This window comes from Musca autumnalis, unplaced genomic scaffold, assembly GCF_047663935.1.
Source record: "Musca autumnalis isolate F117 unplaced genomic scaffold, ASM4766393v1 scaffold_5, whole genome shotgun sequence".
In the NCBI taxonomy this organism is placed as follows: domain Eukaryota; kingdom Metazoa; phylum Arthropoda; class Insecta; order Diptera; family Muscidae; genus Musca; species Musca autumnalis.
This window is the reverse complement of record NW_027412088.1, coordinates 129,592,088-129,603,564: the sequence shown is the minus strand read 5'-3', so window position 1 is coordinate 129,603,564 and position 11,477 is coordinate 129,592,088. Positions and strand designations below refer to the sequence as shown.

Genomic DNA, 11,477 nt, shown 5'->3' with positions numbered 1-11,477 from the left:
TTTTATGGCATCATATAAACCGGGCTAAATCTACACTTTTTTGCATTTACCAGGCCTTTATCTCAGGAACGAATAGGTATTTGGTCTTGCTGTCTTTAGCAATATTGTAGCCCTAAACTGGTAGAACTTATCTTTTGAAAAAACAACATAAGAAAAACTCCATCTAGGGCATCAAAATCTATAAAATATAGACAATTTTACATAATTGCTGAAATTCTGGTCAGTATCGGCTGAATTATTGGGAGTTGAACCTAGTAACCTTTTGCAAAAATCTTCCAAATAAAGTTCTCAACAATTCTTTAGAACATTCTGAAACTCTAAAATGCTTATTTCATGTTGTTTCAGCGGTATTTTGCATCATATCTTTTACAACACGTATTTCAAACACGGTTCACACCAACCGTTTATTCTCGCATTTCGGGTTTTACTACGTTATTAACATTTTTATTAAATCGTCGTTGAAAAATGTACTGAAAACAACGGCATAGAGGCATTTTACAACAATGACATGTTCTTAAAATTTGTGTATTACATTCCAGGGAATATTTTTCCTAAAGAAAATATTCAGAAAAAATAAGGGTTTTGGAGATACGATGCCAAATGTATAAAAATTGTGGAATTTTTGCATATATTTTGAAATTTGAGGCAATAAATGTAGTTGTAGAGTTCAATATTTCTCCAAATATTTTATTCTTGTCCTTATTTACAAATTTGCTTCAGAGGTCAGAAGAAGATTCGCATTGGTTTCAGAGATATAGCCCCGAATTTCTTTAAAAACTCAATATTTGACCAAATTTAGATGGGGCCATAAAATCCGAGCTGGATCTGACACAACAAAACCCAAATAGGGTTTCTTGTCGTTTGGGTCTGTACTTTCAAAAAATCCCCAAATCGAATTGTTTGCACAAGATCACCTTAAAAATGTTGCACAGTGTTATTGAATAATGTTATAGTTCTTATAACATTATGGGAATATAATTGTACGCTTGGAAAGTACAATATATTATACGCTTATAGGAACTTAGGTTCCGATGGGATGAACTAAGGTTCTTTTGGAATTTCGAAAGGACTTAGGTCCGGGAGAAGATTATTTACTTACGGTTCCTTTTGCTTCTGTAGTTATTAAAAGGGATCAGAGTTCGGAAATTCAACTTACATTGTTTTATTCAAATATTATAATTGAGTATTCAATGGTGTGATCCGTGCTGTTGTTCGTGAGGATGACAAAACCAGAAAAGGAAGAAGAAACCTCATGCTGACTAATGGCAGCCTAATAAGAAAAGGGACAACAAAAGCACGGATAAAAATCGTATACAATGTTGCCACTTAAATTTACTAAATAGTGGTAAATTATTTCATAGTTGTATTCATTTAATTACATGGTGATTATGCTAATGGAGAAACAATTGATATGCAATGAAATTCAAGAACAAATAATTAGCAATTCAGAAAATATAGATAATTAAATCTAGTTATTTAAAACTAATGCGAAAATATATATTATTCAATTTAAAGGTAAACTGCTCTCTACATCCTCCCGCCTCTTGACGATAGTCAATCTTCGAGTGTTCCGTTTAAACGTTTCAAGGCCATTATTGCCTGCTGAAGAAGCCTACGCTGCTTGAGCATTGTATTGGAACGCTGTACCACTATTGATAAATCTTCCCTCGGTTCTGGCCTTCGTGTTCTTTCTATGACTTGTCGAGCTTGTTGTCGTCTTGGCGAAGTCGTCACCCTATTATCCTCACGTCGACTTGTACCTGACCTTTCACTCAGGCTTCTTTGACCTTGCTGAATTTGCGCATATGTAAATGATTCCGTCGGAGGAAGATGAAGCAAAGTATGATGTTCGGATCCGCATTTTGCACACGCATCTTCGGAAGTGCACTCATATGTTTTATGTGACCGAGCGAGGCAGTTGAAGCAATAACCTAAGCGACGTACTTCTCTTCTTCTTGTCCCTATGTCCATTTCAAGGAATTGTCTACAAAAACGCAAGGAATGATAACGTTCGCAAATGAGGCATTTATGTACTCTTGGATTACGTGGCGGCCTGTTAAATAAACGAAATTAATTAGTTAATGCTGTGGTACGACAAAATATCACGGAAGTGAGTGTAAGAGAGTGTATAGAAAGATATGCGTGAAAATTTTGAAATGGAAATCATTTCTGAAACATGAGAATTAATGTTTGATTAGTGCTGATTGTTATCAGAGAAGAGAGGGCATAATCTTGTAATGTCTCTGGTTACAACACCTGTTGCAGTTCGAATATCTGCAACTCTCACCAAGCCGTCAACTCCATGATATACCTTTTTTATGCGACCTAGTTTCCACTCGCAAGGTGGTAACTGATCGTCCTTTACAACTACTAGTTGATCTTGTTTGACATTTTCCATGGGGGATTGCCATTTGTATCTACGCTGTAACTCTTTGATGTACTCATCTTTCCATCGGCGAGCAAATTTGTGCTGTTGGGTTTTAAGTTTTTCATATCTATCGGATAGAGTTAAATCATCGGAAAATGTTTCGGGTAAAGCCACGAGTGGTGCTCCTCTTAAAAAATGTCCTGGTGTAAGAGCTAATAAGTCGTGAGAATCGTCTGTCATTGGTGATAAAGGGCGTGAATTAAGAACTGCTTCAATGCGTGTGAGTAAAGTATAAAATTCTTCAAATGTATATCTATGGTTTTGAGCAACTTTTTTAAAGTGTGACTTAAAGGATTTGACGCCTGCTTCCCACAGACCTCCCATGTGTGGTGCGTTTGGTGGGATAAACGTCAGTGGTCGTTTATCCCATCCCATATCCTTGGGGAGTATACTTTTTAATTACATCTTCGGCAGAATTATTTAGAAATTGTGCGAACTCGTATCGTAATTTTCTTTCTGCTCCGATGAAGTTCGTGCCATTATCTGACATTACCTTTAGAGGTAACCCTCGGCGCCCAACGAAGCGAACAAATGCTGATAAGAATGACTCGGAAGAGAGACTTGAACACAGTTCTAAGTGAATTGCCTTCGTGCTGAAGCAAACAAATACGCAGACATAACTTTTCTGATATACGGCTTGTCTCACATTTGATGTCTTGGTAGAAAATGGACCAGCGAAGTCTAATCCGGTAAATGAAAAAGGTAGAGAAAATGTACTGCGCTCTGAGGGAAGAGCCGCCATAATTTGAGATTGTAATATATGCTTGTATATGGTACACGCTTTGCAATTTCTAATACATTTTTTTATTGATGATCGCAATCGGGAGATATAGTATTCTTCGCGAATTGTTCTGAGCATCAAACTGTTTTCAGCGTGAAGTAAAAAGTTGTGAATAAAGGTAAGATACAATTTGCAATATTCAGAGTCTTTATGTATTATTATGGGATGACGTTCGTTGTATGATAGGTTTGAGTTGGTGATTCTTCCATTTGCTCGTATAATGCCTCGATTGTCAATAAATGGGTTCAAGGGAAACAGTGAACTTTTCTTGTGAACGGTATGAGATTGTGTAAGTCCTGAGTATTCCTTATTATAATGCAATTTTTGTGTTAATTGAATTGTTAAATATTTTATTTCAATGAATTCATCACGAGATATTGTGCGAGAGGAGTAAGTACAAATTTTTCGAGTGGATTTATAGAATCTAAATATATACGCAATAACTCTGATAGCCTTATCCCATCGAGAGAAACGTTTAAGTATATCTTCGTCATATGCTGTATTGTGAAATACTTCTATTTTGCGTGCTTCTGGTGGATTTTCGTTGACTTCAATTGGGTTGGGCCAATCTTCGGGGGAACTTTGCAGCCATTGCGGACCATGCCACCATAGGTAATTGTGTATGAGTTCGGATGGGGTACATCCGCGAGATCCCAGATCTGCTGGGTTATCGTGTGACCGCACATGGCGCCAGGGACGCCTGGGAGTGTTACCAACATTACGAATTATTTTTGCAACCCTATTAGCTACATATGTTTTCCAAGTGTGTGGGGGTTTGTCTAACCAGCTTAGCGTAATAGATGAATCGCTCCAGAGAAAAACTTCATAATTATGCAACGGCAAACTAGCAGTCATATGCTTAATCAATTGCGAAAGTAGTACGGCTGCGCAGAGCTCCAGGCGGGGTAGGCTTATAGGATCGATTGGAGCTACTTTAGTTTTGGATACTAGTAGTTGGGTATGAACGGAATTGCCTAGACTTACCCTGAGATAGACAGATGCACAGTAAGCCTTTTCAGAGGCATCGCAAAATCCGTGTATCTGAGAATCGCACGAGGGGGAGAAATTTATCCAACGAGGGATTTGGAACTGAGAAATTTCTGCTAGGGACGCAGAAAATTGGTTCCACTTTTGCAACGTGACTGACTTAACGTTCTCATCCCATTGTGTTCCTTCTATCCACAATTGTTGTAGCATGATTTTTGCCACTATTATGATAGGCGAGATCCAACCAGCTGGATCAAAAATTTTCGAAACAATGGATAAGATTTGCCTTTTCGTGATTGTGGTAGTTGGAGATGGGGCATCTACTTTGTAGGAGAAAATATCATGCATGGCATTCCATTGAACACCCAATGTTTTAGTGCCGCTAGTTTCATAAAACTTTAAGAATTTGGAATCCAAAATATTTTCTGTGGGGACTGAGTTAAGAATTTCGGGGTAGTTAGAGGTTATTTTTATCAAAGGAAACCCTGCAGATTTTAACATTGCAATTAGTTGAGATAGAGAATCAATCGCAGCTTCTGGATTATGAGCTCCAGAGAGAACGTCATCGACGTACATTTCCTTTTTAATAATTTGAGTAGCTTGGGGATACAATTCCATGGAGTCTTGGGCCAATTGAAGTAAAGTTCTCATAGCAAGGTAAGGAGCGCAATTTACTCCAAATGTTACGGTTTTTAACGCATAATCTTTTATGGGGGAAGTAGGAGTGGGACGCCAGAGAATTCTTTGAAAATTAGAATCGTCGGGATGAACGAGTATCTGTCTATACATCTTCTCGATATCCCCATTAAATACATATTTGTAGAAACGCCAACGCAAAATTAATGTTAGTAAATCAGATTGAAGGGTGGGACCTACGTGCAAAATGTCATTGAGAGAATTTCCAGAATGAGTCTTTTTGGATGCGTTAAACACAACACGAAGTTTCGTGCTAACACTCTGAGGTCTTATAACCGCATGATGTGGCAGGTAAAAAGAATCACAGGAACCTGAATTTAAAGTTTCTTCAGGGTTTGTGAGTTGCATATGGTCAAGGGATAAGTATTCCTTTAGGACATCGTTATAAGTGCATGCAATATCTGGTTTGTTTTTTAAAGATTGTTCCATTCGAATGTATTGAATTAAAGCCTGAGTTCTAGATGGGGAGATGGGGGAATCGACCTTATAATTCTCTTTAAAAGGTAGCCGAACGACATAACGACCCGTGGCATCTCGTGAGGTGGTTTTTAGGAATAGGGATTCACAATATTGATCGCTAGCAGACATTGGTTTCTTTTCTGGGATTTCTTCTTGTTCCCAAAATTTTCTAAGTTGATGAGAGAGGGACACGTCAGAATTCTCAGAAGTTTCGATAGAGAAAGAGGATACGGTTTGTGTTGGAACTGGGCCACTAATTACCCAACCGAATATTGTAGCTTGAGCGACCAACGAAGAGGCGATGTTCATAACACCATCTAATAAAAGTCTAGGAATTACATTACTTCCCAGTAGTAGATCGACATGACCAGGAGAGTGGAAATTTGGATCTGCTATGTCTAATTGATTTAATTCTTCAAATGAAAGGTCTGTTTTGGGAAGGAAAAAACTTGGTAGGAGACGTGTGATTTTATTTACAACGATAGCTTTCATCTCAATAACGCGATCGTGAAGATCAGAGAAGAGTGAGAAAGTGCACAATAAGTTAGAATTTGCCACGATTTGTCCACCTAAGCCTCTTATTTGGAAATTTTGTTTTTCTGTTGGTAGTAGAAGGCGCTGTTGCAAGCTTTTAGAAATGAACGACCTTTCTGATCCTTGATCTAAAAAGGCCCGGGCTTTAAAGGTATCGCCATTATGAAGGATGGTAACAATTGCGGTGGGCAACAGAGTGTTTTCTATCGAAGGACAATTTCTATTAGTGACTATGTGGGTGGAAGTTTGAACAGTTGATGAACTTTGAACATGAGAAGTGATTTGGGACGTGTCTTCAACTTCATCCACCATCGCGCTCGCAAAATTAGAATTCACAGTTGAATTTTGATACGTTTCTTGAGGTTTTGTATTAGGAAAGTGTAACAAGGTATGGTGGTTTCTTTTGCATTCCATGCAAACAAACTTACTCTTGCAATCTTTCCTAAATGTTTATATGATAGGCTATTGAGACATATTTTATTCTGGGAAACATATTGATTTCTTTGTGCGGGATTCATTTCGAGAAATTTTGTACAGTTTTTTAAGGCATGGTCATCACCACAGAGTTTGCATTTAATTTGCATAATACCCTCGGTTTGAAAAGAGTGTATTTCTGGGACTTTTTTAGAAACGAGTCTTGAACCTTGAATACTGTCAAGCCTCTCGACAACTTCATACCTGTTTGTTAAAAATTCATTCATTTCTTCCCACTTGGGAAGATCTCTATGGGATTTAAGGGATTGCTCCCAAAGGGATAGGGTTTCATGGGGAAGTCTGGTGGAGCACAAGTAAACAAGAATGGGATCCCAATCTGTAGTGCAAATATTTTGCGATTGAAGAGCTGCTAAACAATCGTTAATTGTTGTTTGTATTTTTTGTAAAGATTCGCTGCTCTCTGAATTAATTGCTTTCAAGCTGAAGAGGGTCCGAAGTTGGTTGTCTACCAAAATTCTTTTATTTTCGTAGCGAGCTGTTAGCGCTTCCCACGCTAAATTAAAGTTTTCACCACACAATTTGTATTTTCTAACTATCCCCGCTGCTTGGCCTTTAACTTTAAGACGGAGATGATAAAGTTTCTGTACCGAGGATAGTTTTGGATGTTCAATATATACCGCTGTGAACATATCTCGGAATGAGGGCCATTCCTCATATCCGCCTTGAAATATTTCGGTGTCACAGGGTGGTACTTTAATAGAAGCGAAATTGTTCTCAGGTTCGGGATTTTTGGAGATAGACTTATTCTCGGGAGGAGCAACTAATGCCTTTTGAGCATCAAGAAGTTTAGCTTTGCATAGGTGAAAACTCTTAGTGCATGTGGCATATTTTTCTTGGGCGGATTCTTTGAATGTATCATCAATATCTTCCCTGTTATTTGTGAAAACTTTCCTATACGATTTTTGAAGATTTGTCCATCTTTCATTGAGATCTTGCAGAACAACATCTAATGAAGAATCGGTATGATCTGAAATGGGAATTTTATCAAGGGATGACGTGAACATGATCAGATCATCCGAGTCAAAAATAAACTCGCCTTGTAAATTTTCCATTTCGATTTAAAAATTGTAAATAAATGTGGGGAAAACGACTTTAATTCGTTGGGAACCCTCGATGTATAAGAAATTTGTTCTATATTAATATATATTCTGAGCTATATATTGCAAACAAATCTTATACCCGTTGTAAAGATGTGGGTTGAATAAAGGAGAAGTACAAATAGTACACAGCAAATCGCTCACAAAGAAGAAATCGTAAACATACACGAGTGCAGCAAATACAAAATGAGAGACCTAGAGTTTTTTTCCAGAAAAAATATGTATGTATATATATTTCAAATTAAGGCAGGAAATGTTGTTGTGTGATTTCTAGTTTCTAACGACAGACAAAATTTTAATAGTAGTTTGCTTTCAGGTTTGCGAACGAATTTTATTTTCAAACTGTTCGAGAGCAGAGTTTAAAATTTGCAATTGATGAAAGTATGTGCTGAAAGAATTGAGGTTCAACCAATTGTTTACCAATCGTAAAATTGGATTTACCTTAAAAAAGTTGAGAAAAAGTTTTAAAATGAACAGTGTGTCACTGAGATTGCTTCCACACTCATAAAAACAACTTCTTCCTAGGCACTCTAAATTATTTCCTATAATCTGGTTTCTCTCCGTTCAATAGTTAGGGAAATTAAACAGATAAAGAGTAGCTCCGAGTTCAATATAAATAATAGCTAACACGCAGAGCATCAATGAGATTATATTGGCATCAGACACTTAAAAATTATAACAAATTTCTAACCATTAACGAATGTGTTCCAATAGTTGAGGTTCAAATTTTAGCGTAGATAAAATCAAACACATAGAGCATCAGTGAGAATGCTTTCCCATCAAATACTCATGAAAACCAATGCAAACGTTTTTTTTTTCAATTGTAAAGCATCTCTCTTTTCACAGGCAAAGAAATGAACTAGATAAAGTGTAGAGTTTTGAATAAAGCTTCTGTTGACAAAAGCATTAGATGATAAAGTTTAAGTTTCTTGTATCTCTTTTTGTTTTGGTTTAAATCCTATGTTTGTAGTTTTGAGCAAATTTGTTCTCAACTCTGAGATAATTGTAGGCGTAAATTTTCAATTGATTTTCGGAAAGGGTAAATATTTATAAAAATACTAGCGGACCCGGCGAACTTCGTCTCGCTATTAAGGAATAAAATTTCATACAAAAACTCAATTTTCAATTTTTCCAAATTTTCCGACTTTTCCAGGGAGATTTTCCAAAATTTTCTTCCGTAAAGACCTTCTCCTCGAAAATACGAATAACTGACAAAAATTTTACAGAAATCGGCCTAGCCGTTCTCATTTTATGAATTACTATACATTTTTTACACCATTTTTATATATATAGATTATCTTTGGGTAATTAGTTTGATGTTTTTGTAGAATTGTGATCCGTTTTTAAAATGCTTGATGTGGTAAAAGATTCACAATCAAATTTGAGAGCTTTCAATATAAATTTTATCTATGAGGAGATAAACGTATTTGTTTTTTAAAGATGTCGTTTTGGTTCAGTTATCAGTATGCGGCTATTTATTTTTTTTTTAAGAATTATTTGTTTCCAAACACGCCCAATAATGAATGAGTTGTTTTTTTCAACTTTGCTATGAAAGTTTACTTCCAAACTGTGAACGAGAGCAAAGTTTAAAATTTTTACTTGATGAGGGTACGTGCTGGAAAAGTGTAGGCACAGCAAATTGCTTACCAATAGTAATATTTTGTTTACTTTTAAAAGGCTGGGAAAGATTGAAATATTCTTTGCCGTTGGGATGTAGTGGTAAAAAGATATTAAAATTTCTCTCTCTAAGAATGCTTCTACAGTCATAAAAATCAAAACTTTTTGCCACTGACTAAATTCTTTCCAATGGTTTGGATTCTCTCTTTTCCGTAGGCAGAGAAAATAAGCAGACAACGAGAGTTTTAAAGGAATAATGGCTAGCTAGAGATGCAAGTAAATAAAGCAAACTCATAAAGCATCACTGGGAAAGTTTTCACAACAAACACAGGAACCCCCAAATAAACTTTTTTACTCTCTGATTAAACTGTTTCCAGGTGGTTGGCTTCTCTCCTTTCACAAACAAAAGAAAGAACCGGATAAAGTGTAGGGTTGTGAGTCAATAGGCTAAAAAACAAAAATTCCTGCTGACAAAGCATAAGATGATAAAGTGCAAGTTTCAGAGATAAACGTTTTTATCTTATTTGTTTTGAAGGACTAGTCTTGTTGGTTTGAGCAAATTCGCTCTCAACGCTGAGACAATAATAAGTGTAAGTTCGTCCCTTTTTAACAAACTTTCAACTGGGCAAACAAAAAGTTCAGTTCGGTAGTTTCTGTTAAATTGTGATCAGCTTTTAGAATGCTTCATGCGGTAAAGAGATTAACAATCAAAGACACGTTTTCCAAAAGATGTCGCTTTGATTTAATTACCAGTGTGCGAACACTTATCACTGGGGTAAGAGATTACCTCGTATTTGATAAGTACTAGGGTATATAAAACTTTATAAAAAACCGCGATTGGTTAGTTGTCAACGCTCGATTCTATTTGTTAAAAGTCTGATCAAAAGCTTTTTACATTTGACTTGTCTGTACAATGGATAGTTGAAACTATTATTACCCAGTATAACAGTTGCAAATATAAAACTTGTTGTTGTTGTTAAAGTTCAAATGACGTGGTTATGCGTTCAAAGCAATGTTGGGTATACGATTTTAAAATAACGAACAGAGTAAATTTGGACTTACGGTTCTCCTTGTGTATTAATCGGTGCCTTTTGTTACTTTTGTGTGTTGCGTTCAAAATGAAAACTCTTGTATTACTGTTGTTTTATGGTCAACATTCCAAATGTTTCCCTGGTGGCAGGGTTTGATGGTTCGAAACTATGATCAACGGTTTCCACGACTATTGATGTTTAAAGTTCTAACAGATGACGTTGATGTTCCGTGTTATGGTGGAAGAGATGGATGATGACTTTAGATATGTTGTGAAATATTGTTTTGGTTTGGAAACAAGCTATCATCTAGACGTTGTATGTAGTTTGATTGCTGTTCTTTTGAGTTAGCTTTGCCGTTAAAAACTTTAGCTAATGTTCCTGAAAGCGCTCTTTCATATTTTCTAAAATGATGAAGTTTTAGAGAAAATGTCTATATATATATTGAATAGAGAATAGTTGTTGCTTTTGCAATTTTCTATGATTTGTTATGGGGTTGAATCTGTTATTTTGAACTAAAAATTGAAAAGTCGAGGATTAGTACTCACGCAGCGAACTTTTTTTTGGTTTTATTTGTGACAGACAAACCTTTAAATTGTTGGTCACACGAATTTGATTGCAGACTTTTCTTCCTTTTGTTGTTGGGCTCTGTTCCCATAAGTAGTATATGTTTATCTTGCAATGGATTCTTGATGTTGTTGTTGTGTTATTTCACAGTGAAGAATTGTTGTGAGGGATAAATGTTTTTGTTGCCAAACACAAGATTTTGTTTTGTTCCTTTTTTATTTTGAACCAGAGACTTGTTGTGGCTCTCTGCTTCTGCAAACAGGTAGCGGAGGAGACGCAGTGATGGCGGCGAAGAATTCTGCTGACACCTTGCAAATGCGAAAACACTTAACAGTTCCTATTGCAAACAGCATATGTTGGCGGAGCTTTTCTTTAATTCGCTCTTCACTCCAGCGAAATTGTTATGATGGTCGTTGGTGGTTTCCACAGGCCGATCAACGACAATTGTGGATGAGTCACTCAAATGCTTGGTTTACCGCTTAGGAGAAGAGGCAATTATGGTGGCAAAAACAATGTTGTTATTAAGTATTGCAGCTGAGAATTTTGCTAACACCTTGCCAAGGCGGAGGGGAGACTCTTGATGGATACACAAACCGTTGTTGCTTTCCTTACAATTTGTTGCTGTAAAATGATTATTCTTGTTTATGCCGATTACTTGTCGTCTCCCATAGACTGCCGGTAGTGGCTTTCAACGACAATTGGCGGAGGAGATACCAGGATGATTGATACTTTTCGGTGTCAACCGAATACGGCGCACTCATAAATCAGGAATTGTTAAAAATTGTGGT

At 36.6% G+C, this 11,477-nt stretch overlaps 1 long non-coding RNA gene across 1 annotated transcript; it reads right to left on the bottom strand.

Moving 5' to 3' along the window:
• Window positions 1–1,331: 1,331 nt before the first annotated feature.
• On the bottom strand, window positions 1,332–10,832 carry LOC141406383 (uncharacterized). Its single transcript, XR_012413378.1, has 3 exons — window positions 10,711–10,832; window positions 10,157–10,526; window positions 1,332–2,053 (listed from the first exon to the last, which is right to left on the bottom strand). It is a non-coding gene; the product is annotated as an uncharacterized lncRNA (long non-coding RNA).
• Window positions 10,833–11,477: the final 645 nt, after the last annotated feature.